The sequence below is a fragment of the Lagopus muta genome, chromosome 3 (assembly GCF_023343835.1).
Source record: "Lagopus muta isolate bLagMut1 chromosome 3, bLagMut1 primary, whole genome shotgun sequence".
Classification (NCBI taxonomy): domain Eukaryota; kingdom Metazoa; phylum Chordata; class Aves; order Galliformes; family Phasianidae; genus Lagopus; species Lagopus muta.
The window spans coordinates 81,343,024-81,363,640 of record NC_064435.1 but is presented as its reverse complement, the minus strand read 5'-3'; positions in this window follow the sequence as shown (position 1 = coordinate 81,363,640).

The following is a 20,617-nucleotide window of genomic DNA, read 5'->3' as shown; positions in this document are numbered from 1 at the left end:
TGGGGACAACAGAATAAACCAAACACCTCTGTTTTAAACCATACTTGCATCCCCAGTAAAGCCTAAACGCTCTTTGGGCAGCTCCAGGGCTCAATCAAGACAGCTTTGAAAAAACAGAGGAAGCATGCTGAGTATTGAAATGTAAATATCCACTACACTGCTCTGTACATAGGGGTTCTGAAGGAAAGCAGGATGCTGAGTGTAGTTATTCAGCCATCATTACCCAGAAGTCTCCCTCTGCTGTTTCTCAGAAATTCTTTTCAGTTTGTTTGAGCTCTGGAAGAAACAGCTTGGGCAGTGCTTTGGAATAGTCAAAGTTCTTTTCTTGGCACAATTTGGCACTAGAATTGATTTGAAGGCTTGATTCAAGAACAGACAAGTCAGTGCCTTCATTCACAGTTTTTCAGTTTTCCCATAGAAGTTGCACCAATTTCAGGGCTGGGCTACTGTGAGAGGTGACAAGACTGTAGGCCCATTCCCTCCCCCTTTCCACAATCTAACATGCTAAGCTGTGTTTGTGCAGAGGTTTTTAATTAGTTCAACGTTAAGGTTCAGGTAATGCATTTGGAGATGCAGGATGGGTACACCACAGCTAAGCATTCAATAATGCTGATAACTGGAAGAAAAGAAATCCATCTACACAAGATACTCTACTTCATTTTCAAAGAACCCATTTTACGTGATGACCGCAACAGAAGCAATGGAAGTGTGACAACCACTTATTTTCATATGGTACTTGAGAAAACAAAAAAGTTAACAAAAACCCCAAATTGAACTATGAGTTACCCCAAAAAGACTTTCAAAGCATTACTAATTCAGTCAAAAAATAAAAGATTCCCTTTGGGCACACAGTATTTTGATTCAAAATAAAACACTTTAAAAAAAAATCAACCAAACCAAACCAAACAATATTAAAAAAAATAATAATTAAATGAACAGATTTACAAGAGAAAAAATAGTAGAAATGTTTCATTTTAAGTATGTTGAAATAAAACACTGCCTTACTTTAAAGAACAGTTTGGCAAGTTCATAAAACGTGTTGGTGTTACTTCTGCTGTTTTAGTTACCTGAAGTAATCTTAGCTGCAATAGTCACTCAGGCTTTAAAGTGATGTAGTTTACAATATTAAAATTGCTCTGGCAAAAAAAAAGAGGCAAATGTTGATAGAATAATATTCCAGTTATTATGTGCATTAGCAAAACCAAGCCATTTTTATTTCTTCACAAAGTGTTTGAGAAACATAAAGATCATCGAAGAGTTCCTCAACAAATCCTGCAATCCTAACAGACACTTGAACAGAAGAAATCACAGTCACCTCAACCATTACAAAATCCAGACGAGTTCAAACCAAACTGTTTCAGTATCACTGAAGTAGTTTACATTGCTGTTTCTGAATGTGGCTTGTTCCTTTCTTTGAAAATGATGGCCAATTACATTGCTCATTAAATTCTATGTAAATGCTTTCTTTCCTAACAGATCGACCACTTCTGTGCATTCAGAAGCCATTTAATGACTTTAATGGCAAGAAAATTCCTACCGCTACTAATAGTTAAGCTTTCACACATAATACAGATAACAGAACTTAATTCCTTCTTAATTGAACCAAATTCCTTCTTTTGAATAATGAACATAATTTTTTAATGGAGCAGCAGAGGTAAGAAGCAATCCTGTTTGACCTTCAGATCCCAGTAGGGACAGCACTACAAGCCATCTGTCTACTTTTAAAGTAAAGACAGTTTACCTTCTGGTGCTGTTCTTTGACGTAGAATCTGTACCATTGTGAGTTAAGAGCAAAGAGGCAATGGTACAGTAAACAAATCCCTTGGAAAAATACACGATCTGTGCTGCAGCTATGCATCTTTACACTTCTTGATCCAATAGGCAGAACTCAGCTGAGTGAACCACAAAAGTGACCCTGAAGAGCATGAAAGAAAACAAAACTTTGACGAATGTGGACAGAGTGAATTTTCAGAAAGTATATAGGGAAAATATCTAAATGCTTTTAAAAAAAGAAAGAATTTCTTATAAGAGAACTTTTTTAAACTGTTGTTTGAAACTCTGATAACCAAATAATAATCAAATGAATATGGAGTAAAATTTGTCATGATTGATTTTTACCAATCTTGACTGTATTGTAAAGAATTAACGTGATTCCTGGAGATTTTTGAAGAGGTGATGGTAAACAGGTGATGGTAGGCATGCTGAAAAGACAAATCCTAAAATAGCTGAGGAAAAAGAACTATCAAACTTGTGATTTAAAACAGAAAAAAGAATAATATTGTAACTCTGTGGAAATAACATACAGTGGAAATACACAGTGGAAAATAACATTCTGTGGAAGTAATATACAGTGACTTATGAGGAAGAGGTTAACTGAGCTCTGTGCTTTAACGTTCAAAAGAATTAAATCCTCAGCTTTGAGTAACATTCACAGTAAATTAAACGGGCAGTTATGCAATGTCTGGAGTACATAAAAACCACTCCATGATTACCATAGCCAGCCAAACCTGGTCTCTGAGCAGGCGAAACTCCAACCGGGATCAAGGGTTTTATGTGGTGTTTAGTTTCTTTGACCTGATTTATTTTACCAGTCTTACTTCAGAAGGAAAGTCAGTTTCGTTGCTGTGAAAGCCAGTGCAGATATTTGTGCCAAAATTATTCCTGATGTAAGTCCAGCACTGTCACACTAAAGATGGATGTGGTCCAGAGTGTCTGATGACATCAGTATCCCTCCCTGAACAAGACACCAGGGTGAATTCACTTCAGGTCTTCAGCTTTACTGCAGCTGCAGGTCTGGCTGAGGGGATTGAGGGGCTACAGATGACTCGGGTGCTGTGAAGAAAGACTGAGCTTCCTGCTGCTGGGCCAATAGTTCTTTTTGTACCTTCACTGTTGTTACAAATTGTTCATTTCTTTATGATAAAATTCTTCTCAAATGTGACAAAACCTCTCCTACCAGCCAGTCTCCCTCAGATCTCTGCAGCTGCAGGCACTGTCAATGAAACCCTGACAGCATTTCAAGCTAGCAGGAACTGTCAGATCACAAACACCACCTCAACATTTCCTTCATAATGACTGCTGCCCTGTCTCTTGCATGAATCATCATGGTAGAAACAGGGCTATCAAACGCTATTTTAAGGGGTGGATTCTTTTCTCATCCCAGTTCACAAGATGGAGATGGCGCAGCACCATAATAACAAAGTGGAATTTAGAGCTTGTGTTAAAATTGCTGTCTGGCCAGGGATGCTTGTCTTCTGCATTTCAAATGTTCGTTGTCTGAGCACGCATCCCAGCTGAACAGCTCCACACACACTCAGATGAGCAATAATGACTTCTCATTTAACGTCTTTTTTTTCCCCCAAGACAGTTATTAATGGTGAAAAGGGTTGTAGATTTACTGCCGGTTTGACGCACAAATTACAGGAGAGCTACAGAAAGTGTCCGGATGTTCTAATGGCTGCAGTGCCACACCTTGCAAGAAAGCTCAGGCAGCTGTATTGTGTGACACATTTGTAATGGTAGCCAGAGGTTGCTGCTGAGCACAGGAAATGCTCATCTATGTTCCTAAGAAATGAAAGTAAAAGGGCACTGACAAATTATTTACAGGTGAAGAGAGCTGGGGCTGTTCAGTGTGGAGAAAAGAAGCTCTGGGGAGACCTGAGAGAGGCCTGTCAGTGTCTCAAGAGTGTCCATAAGAAATAAGGGAACAGGCTCTTTAGAAGGATAGGAGAAGGGGAAATGGCTTCAAACTAAAAGATGAGAGATTTAGACTGGTTGTTACGAAGAAGTTTTTTTACAGTAAGAGTAGTGAGGTAATGGAAGAGATTGCCCAGAGAAGTGGTGGGAGCCTCATCCTTTAAGACATTCAAGGTCAGGCAGGACAGGGCTCTGAGCAACCTGATCTAGCTGTTCATTGCAGAGGAGTTGGACTAGATGACCTTTAGAGGTCCTTTCTAACTCAAATGATTCTATCATATCCCCAGAAAGGAACCTATGGCACAGATCCTCCATCCACTGAAACAGGACTCAGTAGGACAGAACAGGAAAACAAAGGTGACTTCTGTTGTCTTTCTGCTTCCACTACCCTTGCCTGGTTGATGACCCACCGTATCTTGTGGCGAAGGAAAAGCATGGACTGCTCTGCGCTTGCTGCCTCAGAGCCACATGCAGGGTGTCCTGGGTATACTGCAGCTCTTTGCCATATACCTCCAACAACATTTAAGGAGGCTACAAGAGAGGTAAAGATGTGACCTGCACAACAGCCAGGGAAGCCCTGCTTCATGACTTTATGATAGCAGTCAATTGTCAGAACAGCCATAGATCCAAGCCAGTGTGCATTGTGATGATGTTAGCATGGGGAACGACTGAAAGAAAGCCTCACTTCTAAACTGCAGTTGAACAGGGTTACCAATTTAGTTCAGAAATCCCATCAGTATTGATAAATTAAATCACTAAAATCTTATCTGGTATTTAAATCATATTTTGATGGCATGGTTAGTAACTTAAGCTTCCTGGCAGCAGTAAAGTATCCAGGCTTTTTGTTTGACACTGGAGAATTTCCCAACTCTTGTTCACAATCAGTGTCAGATAAACAATCAATACGACTATGTTTGCATTCCCAGTACCACAGCCTTGTTATCTATTCAATCCCTGCCCAATATTAGCATGTAAAATGCAATGATTAAGCTAGTTTGTTTTACCTCCAAGCAAGACTAGGAATCCACAACTCTTCAGCTTCACATCCAATCTACATTTTCTTCATGTTCCCAACCTTCAAGTGAAATTATTTGGCTACAAAGACATTCATTTCATTTACATTCTCCATGTGTAACTTTCATGATATGCAATACTTCTATGATTCCTCCAAATACTGGGACAATGAGGAGAGAGAACTTGCTTCAGGTAATAACGATAGGGCTAAAGCCATGAAAGGCATACTGATGTTTTATGTCTGTGTTTAAATTAGTATGTTTTGGTTTTAGATCATACAGACCATAGGAAGTGTTCTTCCTTCCTCTCTAAATACTTTTCAGAAAATGTTACATGAATCCCCAGCATTAGTCAGAGAATAAACAGAAAATTGAGAATTACCAGAAAGGGAGTAAAGAGTACAACAGAAAACAGTTTAAGCCAATACACGAATCCACGGTGCATTCTGAGCCTGAATACTAAGTGCACTTCTGGTCATTCCAACTCATAAATATTACAGTAGAACTAGAAAAGGAACAGAAGATTATCAAAATAATGGAAGGCTTTCCTCAGACAGAGTCTAAGGCCATTCAGTGTGAAGAAAACATAACCCAAGTAACTACGAGATATCTAAAGAATCTGTGGCAAGCAGAACAACTACTCCCTGCTTCTTAGAAAAGAAGGAATCAAGAGGCCTCCAGTGGAAATTATCACTCAGGATTAAAATATCACAAAAGCAAGTGTTTTTCCACATACTGCAGAATGAAGCAGTGGAACTCATTGACACAGGATGTTGTGAAGGTCAAAAGGGAAAATGGATAAAAAAGTAGACTAATTCATGAACAAAAACGTCTGCTGAGCCCTGTTAAATGTGACAGCTTGGATGTAAACCACAAATCTGAAAATCCCTCAGCACCTATTGCTAGAAGATGGAAAGGTATACCATAGGAAGAACATACTTGCCTGTTTTTATTATGTTTCCCTAAACATCAATTGCTGGCCACTACAGTAGACAGAAAGTTTTTCTTCCAGTCTCATCCAGTAGAGCCACCTTTGTGACTTTTGTGTCTCCCAGTAAAACTGGAAGATGTAGCAGAAGTTTCCTATCCCCCGACTAAACCTCCCAAAGGAATGAATGGAAACAGAACACTTCCAACCAGATCCCTTGTTCTGAAATGCCTGCAAACACTCTGAATCACTACATGCATATGATGAATCCCAGGATATATAGGTCACTCTCTCAGCTTTGCCCTTGGCCTCCTCCTTGCCTTGCTCAGTGATTATCTTGAAGCTTAGTACATTCTGTGCAACAGAGATTTACTAAGGAAAACACCCATGTTACCAAAAAAACACAGTTTTTCCTATCATGGCTGTTAGCATCTTGGGGGAGACAGGCAGAGGAGACTAATCCAGCGATTCGGGTAATAGCCTATCCACAGACTTTTTTTGTGGCTTCCGATTCACCCTTTCTGAGCCTCTATTCTCTGTCAAGAAGATAACAACAATTTTTTTAAATTGTTTTTTATTTTTATCCCGCAAGGATTTTATGTAGCTAAATATGTCAGATGTTTCAGTAACATATATTCACAAAAAAGAACTTGAAATTACATTTCACAACTGCAAATAGAATTGAAGTTAAGTCCAGCTCTGATATTTCCCAATCACTTCTGCTCTCCTCAATTTAAAGCAGTCTTTCTAAAAATAAAAGGGAAAACTAGCATGGTTGACTAAGAGTACTTCTTTAGAAGCTACAGGGTGGATTTGCCCCACTTCATTTCAAATTGCTCATACCAGATGGTTGCAATGTCAACGTAAGGACGAAGCCAATGTAGACTGTGGAAAATAGCAATGTCGTGGAAAAAGTGCTCCCTCTGGTTACTCTGCTCGAGAATTCAGTGCCGACAGCACACGAGAAGTAGGGCAGAGGGCAGTTGGGTTTACCTGCATTGTTTCCACCACTGCAGACAGGACAAGGGACACACATTTTTGCTTTTCCCCCAACTAGGACGTGTTCATTTTCTGAGGAGGTAGGGCATTTTCTGGATGTGGTAGGGAGTGGAAGATCATGGTTCTGTACAGACTACGGTGGTCTTTTGCTTTACCTGCTACGTCAGCCATGTTGTTGAAAACAGAAACCCAAAATGACAGACGTGACTGAGGCAGCTGCCAGAGCTAGCGCAGCTTCCTCCAGAACCCCCGGTCTGACACAACAACAGTGCAGCATGCTGGTAGTCCTGGAGGATTACAGCAGCACTGCTGACTTGCTGTTAACTCTTCTGAGGCCACAGCAACACCAAAAAGCTGCCAAATGACATGATGAACAGCTGCACGAAAAGTAATGACTGCACTTCACAATAAGAGGCAACGTTTTCCTCTGTCGTAGCACCTTAGACAACACACTTGTTTAGCATCTGCTGGTGGTTTGGTAGAATCAATTCTACTTGCCTTCAAACAATAACAAAAAAGAAAATCATCTTTCAAAATCTTGCCCGTTGAAAGAATGAACTCAAACAGATCATGCCAAGATGCTGAATGGAGGTAACACAGCAGCAATGTCAAAGCTACCACCTCAGAAGTGGAGTTGGCACAAGTCATTTGTGTGTCCCCACATGGAAGGAATGGGGCTAGGTTCTGGTAATCATTTAGGCTGTATCAGCAGGCACAAAAAATGCAAGTGCAGTGTGTCTGACTAGTGAAAAGAGACCTGCACAGACCACAGCTTGCCATCTTAAAGAGAACAAATGAAAACTAGAGTAAGTTCTGCTCGAAACAAGTGCTGGTCTAAAAACGTCAGAGATAAGTATCATTGTATTATCTTGCAATACATCTTTGTGACAGTTAATTGGTATGACTGCTCTTCAGGGGCCCACCAATGATAATTTAATCCACTTTATATATCAACAGCAAAGAAGTTTTGTCACCTGATGTTGTTCAGCACCATAAGTGCTCAATTTGGGCATCCAACTGTGTCTTTACTTCAGGCTGCCCTCCAAGGTAGGGGGGCACTACTGGATACCTCCTGCTGAATGACAGCCACCACAGATTGCAAAACACCCATCTCTGGAGCTGTTTAAGGCCAGGTTGCATGGGGCCCTGGGCAGCCTAGTCTAGTATTAGATATGGAGATTGGTGGCCCTGCCTGCGGCTGGACCTTGATGACCTTTGAGGTCCCTTCCAACCCAAGCCGTTTTATGATTCTATGATTCCACTGAATGTCAGCCACCTCAGATTGCAGTACATTGTGCTCCAGACCAACCACAAAAGGGCAGTGCCATGTTTATATTTTACAGGTGGTTACCACTCCTCTTTTGGAGGGCTCACTTGTAACACACATTACTGATAGCTTGAGGGACCTGGAAGATGATCCTTTGCCCATACCAACCCTGACTGGCTTCTGAGTTTGGCAATTTAAGTCATTTTTATTTTAATATCTGTTAATCATCTCATCCTTTATGTTAGGTAGTGCAGGATTGCAAGCATTGGAAGTGATCTCAAGAGGCCATCGAGTTCAACCCCCATGCTAAAGCAGGTTCAAGACTTTTATAATGGACTTTAGTTACAGGACCTACCTAAAATAAATTAGAAGGAAAAAAAGTATGCTGATGATATTCCGCAATGGGTTTACCATCAACACACACAAAAAGTCAAGACTATTCTACTGTCATTCCTAAAACCAGACTGATTTCAGAGCAAGGCATTTTCTAGAACAGATGATTTAACAATATACTTAGGTTTGTTTATTTTTCTCTTCATCCTCTTTCCTCTTCCTTCAAGACCAGACATACCCACATATCAACAGGTCCTCTTAATGTTCAGTCACTCAGCATCTCACCCCTTCTTTCTTTTCTTTGAGAATAACCTCTTCTTCTCTTCTTACAAGGATAAGAATACAGCACATTCTCTGTGCCAAATCTTTCTTTTTCCTCTTTTCTGCAACTATCAATAAGGATGACATAAGTGATGGAGATTTCTATTGGTTGGAAAACATTATACTAGGAATTAGTCATTGACCAGCTGACATCCAATCCTCTTTTATTCTTCTCTTGTGTCTTACATTTTTATCTGAAAAAAAAAGAGACCTCTTCCCCATCTCCCAAATGCACTAATGCAAGAAACATTCCAACAATAAGGAAATGAATATTTAATTACTTTAATTTTACTATGTTACTGAAAGCACAGTTTCATGCAAGTTCATTCTACGTGTGGAGATATTAAGGCAGTAGATTTCAGTCCCATGGTCTCATCACAGCCACTGAAGCCCTGAAGAGATCTGGATAAACACTGCATTGTTTTAGCACATTGAAATTCTGGCTGCATGCCTAGTTAACATTGTTCATTTTATATAAATAAAACCCAAAGTCCCTTCTGATTTAAAAAAAAGAAAAAAAAAGAAAAAAAAAGGAAAAAAAAAAAAAAGGCTCTGCACCTCTTTGTTGCCAATAAACTGCTCTAGAGAACACACAGAGCACAGCTTCAAATTCTGCATTTTGCCCAACTCCAAAAAGTCCAGTTAGGAAGCGCTCCAAAGTTGCACAGAAGTTGGCATTTCCAATTATTCTGGCTGAACGGGTCCTGCGGGCCAGTTATCAAACAAAATTTGCAAAGGCTCGTGGCATTATGACCAAGGGGGAATTCCCCCATTTATGTTATAACACAGGGAGAAGCAGTAACATTTTAATCAAACTGTGGGGCCTGCTGGTAAGCTCCATTATAAAGCATTGTTATGTCCCACAGGCCTGTAGCTCAGTATGGCCTGGGAGTCTACAATGGGCTGTATGGGAACAGCAGTCACTATGGATATCAATGCAAAATTAAACAAAAGATGTTTCCCTTCTCACTTGACACTTAGACGCTACAGTAAGTGACTGCAGTAAATTACTCCCTCTGCAGAATAGCATAAGCTGCTTCAAGAGCTATCTGCGAATGAATGAGGTTAGACCAGGGAATGCCTTATATCTTAATAAGAGAAGTCTCGATTAAGAAGCAGAGGCAGAGGTCTTAATCTGAAAGAGTTTCAAAACATGTACGGAAGATGTAACCCAACAGCTCACTTTCAGAACATAAATGTATTTCTAAGCATGAGTTCTCCATTTATACTACAGTTCTAAGTTATGTTACACATGCAATTTTACAATCAGGCCTTTAAAATCAATAGCAGAGTTTCCAACTTGTTTTTATGTCACAATCCTTCTATATTTTGAAGACTCTGAATGATGGAAGATCAACAATATCAGCAGCCTTCATCTCATCACCTATCTGAGGCACCCTCAGTATAAAATCAAAGATATATCAAGAAAAAAAGGAACAAGAAAATGGAAACATAAAAGTATGGATTCTGTAAGAAAAAAAAAAATGTGCATTTTACAAAACATTTGAATAGATTAGAAAATATACAATCTTGAAATGAACATCCTATAAGAACAATTGTTCATAAGTTCTTCTAAGTGCATAAATTGGAATCTTTCTTGAAGCAATTATAGTATTCTTAATTAAATTGTGTCTCTAGCACACTAATATCAATTATCTCTTTATAAACCACATTATTCATTTATCAAGGAGACAACTTGATAATATGCTAAAGGCAATAAAATGTATCAGCCTGTAACATGCACTGCTAGAAGGAACAGACTTCATTCAGGATTACATGGGCAGTGAATCTCCACTAACTTTTACAGAGCTGCACTGGTTCACCCAGCTCAGGGAATTGCCTGAATGGCACTATGAACTTCCTTCAAAAGGTATTCAGTTGCTTGTTTACTTTACATAGCAATGAAGAAAATCATCCTGCCATTGGATGTGCTCTGCTATGCATAGGGTTGCGAGGTTTTTTTGCTCTAAATATGCTTTATAGTGTGAAGGGAGAAATGGGCAAGAAATCAGTTTGAGGGGAGAATGACAACTGGAATCAGTAAAACAAGTAACTTGTGCATTGAAAGGAACTTTAGATACTAATAATGAAGTTTCCAGACAAACCAGAAAAGAGGAGGATTGGGAAGTACCTCTGGAGGCTATTTCTGAACAGCAGACAGATGGTTGGGATGGTTACATGTACATAAGAAAAGAAGAACAGACAACTAGTTGATCTGCTTATGGCAGGGAACCGGGAAGGAAAAAGCACAGGCCCTCTGGAGAAGGAATACAAACAAAAAGTGGGCAGAGAAGGATAAGCGTTCCCACTGCCAGGTGAAAAGTATGTTCGCCTGAATCTCTCTCAAAAGAGTGCTGTAAAGTTATCTGCAGTTCCTGATTTACTAGGAAATTCCTCAAGCAACTGTACTGACATGCATATATTTAAATTAAATGTTCAGTGTGGTTTTTGTTCCAGTCTTTTACTACTTCTATTTCATTATTCCTCTATTTCTTCTTTCAAGCCTATTTCTAGCATTACTTCCTTTAACCATTCTTCTAAAGACAATTTCTTCAGCAGGACCCCACAGGCACCTTGTTGCTTTGCAGAGGCATGATTTGTGTTTACATGCGTGTTTGGGGCTCCAAAACCAAGCTCCAAATCAGACGGTCATTTGCCGGAGACAACTTGTTGACGTCGACAGATTCCTTTTCAGTCGTGCAATAAAGTAAAACGTACAGCTCCACCTGCTGGAGGAGCCTCCTCCACGGATCATCACGACGTATTTTCTACAGTACACTTCGGGTGGGCGCAGAGTCGGTGCGCTGAAAGGTACTGGGGAATTTCATTTAGCCTGCCATTCACGCAAGCCTGTCTGCTTTGCTCCTGTGCACAGTTATGGAGTTTGTCCTCTGCACTAAGTCTCTATCAACAAACAACAACCAAACAATAAATAAATAAAGTAACCAAAAAACAGAACAGCTAGGTGTTCACAAAACAGGAAAATGTCATTTATTTACAGCTTGACAAAATAATAAAGATCCACTTCACAAGAAATCTGGAGGAAACTAGTCATCATCCCCATTTCTGCATTTCAACTCATTTCTTTGCCATGGCAGCATCTCAGCCGCGTTGCTCCCTGTTCAGTTCCTCTAGCAAGTCAGTAAGGATCATCCCATGCCACAAGGGCCAAGTAGCCAGAGCTGGTCCTTTCAAGTCCATAAATTCTTCCAAATTTCATTGAAAGAAGAAGGTATGCAGGCAGAAGTTAAGTTGGTAATGAGACAATTAGAAACCCACAAAATATTCCCGTAGGAGCATGAAGACTATTGCAAAAAAGTCAGCTAGAAATTTAAAATGTAAGTTTGTGTTGACAAAAAGTTCCTCCTGGGAAAAATGTTTTTCCCCACAAGGAATCAGCTACATGGCAAGACTATTTGCATTGTCTTACAGATATGGGAAATGAAATAGAACAAAGTTGTAGAAGCTAAGAGTACAGATCTAAGAGGAAGATACTTGTAGTCTAACTGTTAAAGCAACAGTACTGAGAAAAGACAACAGTTTTCAAGGAGGAATATTATTTTGCAAAACACTTAGCAACTGTGGTGTCTGAATGACAGTATTGATAAAAATGCACACCATAACTAAATATAAACTTCTTCTCCTACTGTAAATGTGGAGATGATCACAACATGGTGTAAAATTTCAATATGGACATACCAACATTTGAGATAACAAGGTAAAACTGCATAATCAGCTCCTGTATTCAAAAATACACATCTAAGCTGATTTTCTAGTTAAGTCCCAAAATATCACTCATCACCCAACAGGATCAGGAGGCAACGCAGTTGTGAAAGACCTCTCATCTGGTACAAAGACGATCACTAGCCTAACAGAGCTCTGCAATGGGAATTTCTGCAATATGCCAAAAGAAGGAGAGGACAAGAGGAAACTAAGGACCTACTAAGCTATAACTTGTAACTACATAAACCAAATGTTTATCACCAAAAAAGTTTGACCAAATCCAGGGAAAATCATTTTACAAGTGGCAAAGCTCCAAAATAGTGATGCTGATGCCTCACATAATGTACAGGGAATGTTTTCTTTGAAGACAGCAAGTATCCAAGTGTGAGATCTGTGATCAATATAGAACACAAAATGAAAAAGCAAGCCAGACACCAAAAAGAAATCATGATTGCAATTTAATTCCACACTCATTAGACAGCACCCAGGGAGAAGACCAATGACTGTGTGTACTTTAAATTAACTGCATGTTAAATACACAGCCTTCCTCCTTGATAGCATACATCTCCCTTACCAGTTAGGGGTTCCTTCCTTTGCAGTTTCTTTCTACTCTCTGAAGCCTTGAAAGAATGAGATTTCATAAAATGAAATAAGTTACTTGTACTTGTTACAGAGTATCGCTGATCTTTTTATCCAGGAGCTTAATGTAGCTATCTATATGTACTCAAGGCATTTAGCAACTTCAGGAAGTACCATCAGCAATTAGAAGAATTTAGAATTAGATGGGATAAAAACTTGCACTGTTCTTTCTGAAATTACTTGAGTGAAGTACTGGCTGTATGATTTCCTGAAGGCCTGACACTCACTGATTCAAACAATCCAGTTAGGAAAAGTCAAGTGGATTGTCTAAAATAGCATTAAATTCATTTTCCCACTGCCCTATCATTTAGAAGTGAAGTATTACCAGTCAGTTTCCTGACTATGACAGACACAAGGAAAAAATCTTGGATCCAAAAGTTAATTTTCCTCAAAATCTGGCAAACGTTCAGGTTTGATTTTCTTATTTGCTTGCTGACTCCTGAATTTTAGGTACAAAAGTAGACATTTTAATTTCAGTTAATATCTATTTTGCTGCAATTTAGAAATAGAAGCAGAGCACTCAAACACTGAGGTCTCAACGGAAGTTACATCCAATACCCTGTCCAGTATTAAGCATGCAAGAAGTCTCATTGATTTTAATAGGACTGCAGGCTTCCTCGTGCTGACTTCATTTAATATAGAAATAATATCTCTTTTGTCTCCTAGCGAAAAAGAGAGCAGAGGAAAGCTGATTGTCTGGGCAAACTCAAAACAGAGACAACAGATCTTTTTGATGTGCAGTAAGTCAATCAGGCAAGGCGGGAGGCTATTTTGGCAAATGTAACTCCCATTTCATGAAGAAGGATCTGGGAAGCTACAGGCCAGACAGACTCACCTCAATCCCTGAGAAGATTATACAGCAAATCTACCTGAACACCATTTCTGAACACACAAAGGAAATAAAGCTGACGACTGCTTCAGTACACAAGAGGACAGAAGTGGATGCCATCACTTTGACTTTAGTATATATATATATTTTTTTGCCATAGTTTCACAAAATGTTTTTTCATCTGTCTGGGAAAGTACAGTTTGTGTAGGTAAAACCCTATCTGGACTGCCAGCCTCAAAGAGCTCAAAATCCAAAGGGCAGCCAGTTGCTAGCAGTGCTGTGTTTGCAAGTGCTGATCAGTGTCAGTAGGTATTGCTTGATACCTGCATTAACAAACAGCACACAACCAGTGACTGCCTGTTACCAACATGCTACAGGCAGCAGGGCATGGTGTTTGCCAGAGGATCTCTAGCTTGCATGCTGTATGGTGCTATTGATTCCTAGTGATGTCACCAGAAAGCTTGTACAATAACTACATAAACTGTGTTGCACTTTTTGCCCTCTGCCCTTTGTCCTTTGACTGAACACCACTGAAGTGAGTCTGATCTCACTCACTTGACCACTGCATTTTGTGTATTTATAAACAGTGATTACACCACCTCTCACTCTTCTCCACGTTGAAGATTCCTACCTTCCAATTTCTTTAAATGTTAATGTAAGTGCTAGGAATGAAATCTCTCTAATCAAGCTTCTTTTTTTGAAAAACTAAAGAATAATTTATCTGGAAATAATATTCATTTTTTCCAAGGAAAGTATAAAGCATTCCCAAAGTAAAAGCCACCTCAGAAGATACTTAGATTCTTCATAACTCCCATCAGTCTCTGCTTTAACTAAATAGAAAACACCTGCATGAGTGATTTCTGCCTGCAAGATGTTTTTGGTCATACCTTGTGGCACGTAACTCTTCACCTTCTGTCATCTGTTAGAGATCTGAACATAAAGGGCTCATGGCCTGTTCATTTGTGTTGGTTTGTTTGATGGTCCAGAAGAACAGCAAGTTGTGTTTGTTTGCTTTGTTTCTACCCTAAGACTTCATGAAAAAGCACACTGTGCATCAGCACTTGCCTTATGCCATAGATTTCCAACCTTTTGGCTTGCCTGGGCTGCACTGAATGAAAAGGAATTGTCTTGGGCTGCATATTTGTACTTTGCTCCAAAAGTAATCCCTCCTATTTATTTCCATGGAAACTACAACAGATACAATGAACACACGAACACTATTCGATAGAGCAAATTTTCAGCTACAAAACAGTATTTTTCAACATAGTCAATAGCTATGGGTTTTCACCAGCAACGAATAAGAGCCTGCATGCTGCTCTCACAAAAATCTGCACCAGTGGAGGTGACTCACAGTCACTGTCATGAATGCTGAAATACACCACCCACCCTCTCACTGTGCTCACATCCTTGGTTTGGTCTCCATAAACATTCAGCAAGCATCAATGAATGCCAATGGGTGACATTTGTTCTGCATGAAAAAGTTCAGATGTCGTTTTGTCAGACTGCTCCTCTGCTGCAATCTGCCACACAGCAACAAAATGAAATGGCATACTCATGGGAAGGTTCAACTTCTACTGCCATACCACCAACATAATAAAATAGGAAGCATTACTTTCAGAGCAGCCCTCATAGAATACACGATACAGTTAATGTATGCAAGTAACAATAGTTACTTTAATTTTTAATATTTTTATTAAAACATAAAATATTTGACCTTGTTTTTGGGAAATGAATGCATCAGTCTGCTTCCTGAATTTCATCCTTGAAAAGAGTAGTTCACAAATGCACATAGTGCCAAAAAGTGATGATGTGAAGAAGGCGTGATTGTGAAGTGAGGGATGAGTTTCTCTGTAAAGAAAGGGTTTTAAATGACTAGAGAGAGAGAGAAAGATCAAATTTTTCAAGTCGAGTATGTGATCATAACTCTGTATGTTCCATTTCAAAATCTGCAGGTAAGATATTTATGTCGACTGAAAACAGTCATAAATATACAAAAAAATTGATGATTTTTCAGCAATCTTGAATCCCATTCTCAAATTCCTTTATCAAAATTGAAAGCACGGCCGCATATTTTTTGCAGTTCACAGGATTGCGTTCAGCAACCAGTGTATCACAGTGCCTACAACTATTTGCCATCACTCCCACGTCCAGGTCTCAGCTCACAGTGCCAAAGGCACAGCGACGTGCGGTTGTTGTGAACGACACGTGAGCACCCAGGGCTGCGCCAGGCCTTCTGGCAGGGACAGCCGCCACCATGATGGCGCGGGGTGCAGGCGGCCACAGGATAGGCTGTGGAAGGCAGCATGAGGCCCACAGGTTGGACATGCAGAAAGCCACAACATATATTAAACTCATCCCAAAGACAGCTTTCAGGCCAAATACTGTCACCTACAGCAATGCTTACGACAATTGCCTTTTGATGATGTGAGGCTGATGGAAGACTACTGTGGAGGACACTGAATGAGAAGTCTTGCAGTCACGTGCAATTTTAGGCCAGTTTCCTGACTTTATATCTCAGGTATGCACTAAAGTTCTTTATTGATGAAAAAAAGTCTTGGATATAAAGTGCTGCCTGACTGAAAGCAGCTCTTTGCACATACAGGGCTATCAGATTTGAGTTTCTTTTAGCTGCAGAATAACATTCCACCTAATTCTCCTATCATGTTTGAAATTTGAGCTCAATAATGCAGGGAAACATTCCCTCTGATAATAATAAAAGTAAATAAAAACTCCTGCAACTTACCACTAGCAGCAAAAACAAAGCAACAGTAAACTGTCCAGAAACAACGATACCAATCTTGTGGTGCACTGCTTGTATACATAATATATGTATGGTAAACCACAGAACACCATACATGCAGTGAATTTTTAAATCTATTCGAGAGACTGTCAAAAGCAATTTCTGATCCCACTAACATCCATTGATTTCAGCAAAATTGTAATCAGGATAAAATGAAGAACATCTGAAGCCTGGTTTAGTGTTAGATATGGAGGCTGGCAGCCCTGCAGCAGGGGGGTTGGAGCTTGATGATCCTTGACATCACTTTCAACTCAAGCCATTCTATGATTCTATGAAAACTGTACACCAGGTCTATTAGGAACACAGATGAGTCAAGATTGGAAACCATATACTGAAATTTTGTTCTAATCCAAAGAAGAAAAGTGTAATTTGTGACAGTCTTGCTCTCTTGCATGTAAACATTAAGTAGAAACACAAAACGTCAAACAACACGCCTCCTGAACTCTGCAGCTTACAAGAATTCCTCTTAAAATGTAACTATATCTTTCTATCAATGCAAACAGTTTATTATCATCAACCTTAATTCAAGTTGGGTTGCAACAAAAATAACACCTAAACTTTAGCAGGACTAAGATTCCATTAAATCTAAGGAGCAATGTATTTTGGATATTATACAAGTTTGTGGATGTATCTTTAAAAATATTTAAGTGACTTGCTGAAGATACCTCCTTATTGTCGAGCATCAAGTTTCATAACTATAGGCAGAAGATTTGTTCCCATATGTGAAGTTTGTTTTCAGAACAATGTGTCCCCAAAATATCCCTGTAATTTACAAAATTTACAATCAATTTTACTATATTCTCAATATATCTGAAATTGACCGAAGGCAACATTGTTTCTCACTTGCATAAGAAGAATAAAAGAGCACAAACTGGTCTACTATTTATTCATAAAAACATTCTTGTAAAATACACTTCTTACAGATTTCAATAGCTGAACAAAAGCCAAGTTCTATTTAGCTGCATTTATATAATCCTTCTGGAGTCAAGAGCATGTCAAAGAACTAGGCCTTACATTTACCCAAAATATTAATTTGTCTGGAAAGCTAAACAACAAAGTCATCAGATTGAAACTACGGGATTGTTTATAATAAAGTCTGCTGGCTCTCCAGATCTTGGCCCCATGTAAGCTTCTACCAGCACCAGTGATGAGTAATTCAACTGGAGGCAGTGTAAAATGAGTATGTGAGAAAGCAATCGTGCCTTTGGAGTCTAATATCGACATCTTCAAAACTTTCATTTAAAACAAAAGTTTTCTCCCTTGATTCACATTACACTTTTCTTCCTAGAAATCCTGGCAGGACAACAGTGTCTCTTTTCCTGCTTGCTCTTTTACTCCTTTTCCTTTGAGGTACATAAAAATTACGCAGCCCTCAGAACAGCTGCCAAGGACAGTTCAGCTAAGAGTGTTGTAACAGGCATCGCATTTCGCGTGTCTCTTAGCCAGCCTTGATGTAATGCAGAAAAGATCAGATGATCTTAGGCATGTGTGAGTAGAGGAGAGACCAATCTACCAGGTGAAAGCTACCACAGAAATAAGTTGTGCAAAGGCGAGTTTACTTTCCTGGAAATATTCCAGCCTTGAAACCTGTGGAAAGTCCCTCAGTTGGAGCTTCAAAGCTTAGAAAACTACTTAGGAAGCTGACTGCTTGCATTTCTTGCATCTCCTGAATCTCTCTGCAGGCATTCGCTGCCAGTTTTTAGTGACTGAATTACCACACATCAGAGAGATTCTTCATTTCTGCCTCCCTTCTCAGGTATGTGCTGTGGAGTACAGCAAGAGCCTCTAAGAACCATAGGCTTGAGGAGAAGACAAGTCTGTTAAAGGCCAGGCCACTAGGGATCATAGAATCATAGAATCCTTAGAGATGGACCTTCAAAGGTCATCTAGTCCAGCTCCTCTGCAATGAACAAGGACATGCACAGCTAGATCAGGTTGCCCAGCCCTTGATCAAGCATCACCTTGAGAGTCTCCAGGGGCATCCACCACATCTCTGGGCAATCTGGGCAGGGACAACAGAAAACCACAGCCAGTAATGGAAAAAGGGACTTAGGTTAGATCTTAGGAGGAAGTTTTTGACCCAGAGGGTGGTGAAGCACTGGAACAGGTTGCCCAAGGAGGTTGTGGATGCCCCATCCCTGGAGGCATTCAAGGCCAGGCTGGATGTGGCTGTGGGCAGCCTGGTCTGCTGGTTGGTGACCCTGCACATAGCAGGGGGTTGAAACTCGGTGATCACTGTGGTCCTTTTCAGCCCAGGCCATTCTATGATCCTACGATTCTATTGATAGCCAGTTTGCAAGCATATGTTCCTGGGACAAGAGTAGAAAGAGGTAATTGCCTTTCTCTTACTTAAAATTTTGGGTTTGCTCCTTGATGATTAAGACATAAAATAAGATACTTCTTTCATTCTCAATTAAACACTATTTTAATTAAATCCAGTTTTTATACTGCCTCTCTCTTCCCAAAAATCTAAAGACAAACACAAAATGTCAGGACCTTCTTTTCATTTTTTATTAAAAGGTTGGTTATAAAAAAAAAATTCTTGACTTTTCTTCAAATGTCAGTGAAAGTTATAAATAGGAAGGGAGCAGAAAAACCTTTTACAGTGCACTTATAACAGTACCAAATCACTGCTCTGCACCACAATTAAAATCATACATTATGACAGTGATGTGATACATCTCCGCATGCGGTCTTTCAGGATGCAGCAAAAATCAGTGCAGTTTTTATTCTGTCTGTCAACCATTTATATATATATTTTTCTAATAGAGTACTCATAAAAAATGAGATGGTAAGGTATACTTTGTTTTAGATGCTGTGATGCAGGTAAATTTAAATGCATTTTCCAAGTGCTAAAAGTAACATTATTGCATGTCCTTCAAGCCTGCTACTATAAGAGATGGAAAACAAATAAAAACCCTGGGAAAAATATATTTTTAGCTGGACAAAAGAACCGCAGCTTGTTTGGAAGAATGTGACAAGGATAGTTATGTTGTCTTGAGAATTAAATTAGAGTTGCAGGTGTGAAATTACTTTTGATATTTAGATAATTAAATTAATTTAGGAGATGAATTCATGCTGACATTTATGAACGTGGGTGCTGATACAGCTCAGTCTGAAAATGAAATGTGAAAGCCCTTTAAAGCTGAAGCCATTTAAAGAGGCTCTTGTGAGTCCTATGAACGGTTTTCTTTACAGTGAAGGATCATCACAGCAGAACTGTTTGTTGTTGCTTTGGTTTTTTTTCCAAAAACTAATTTTGAACTGTAATGTACAAGTAATTTTAAGTGTCTAAGGCACACTAAAAACATAAATCAATCTGTATCTCATTCTATCTTCTAACCACTCTTATTAAGATAGTCACGAACATTTTGTTCTTTTATACTATGTGAATTAAGGGCAAAGAAAATTGCAAAGGCAAATGCGTTTTCTATTAAGTAGATAGAAGACCAAAAAAATAATGACAGCATCAAATCTTGAACACGTAATGAATTTCACCAGGGAAAACAGATCTAAGCTTAAGCGCTCATAGGTGTTTTTGCAGTACTGTGTTATAAATTGGTGAGAAACCCATTTGCCGGCCTATTTAAAACCCACATCTGTGAAGTTCCCCTCCAAGTTGACTTGGCCACAGAATGACGTGCCTGTGACGTTACGTACCTCAAGATATTGTGCTGAAACATCTCTGCAGAGAGCATTTCTAGAACCTGCAGATGCATTTTAAAGAAGAAGGGAAAAACAAAACCCTATTTCACACCTGCTCTGCAGAAATATTCCAAGATGGCACTGCATTTGGTCACAGCACTGTTAGTTTTAAGAGCAGGAGACAGAAATCCAACACTCAAGATGGGAGGCTGTGGATATTTAAAAGCCGTAGAAAATAAGAAACACAATCAAAATCAGAAAAAAAAGTATCAGTGGCTGAGAAAAGAAGTCATATCAGACTAGAAAGATTTTCTTGAGCTCTGACAATTGGAGCAGCAGTAGCTCTGTTAAAACAAAAAAACAAACAATAAAAAGAAACACCAGAAACCAGGCCTTTGATTCGGTGTCTAGAACAGGAAAGATG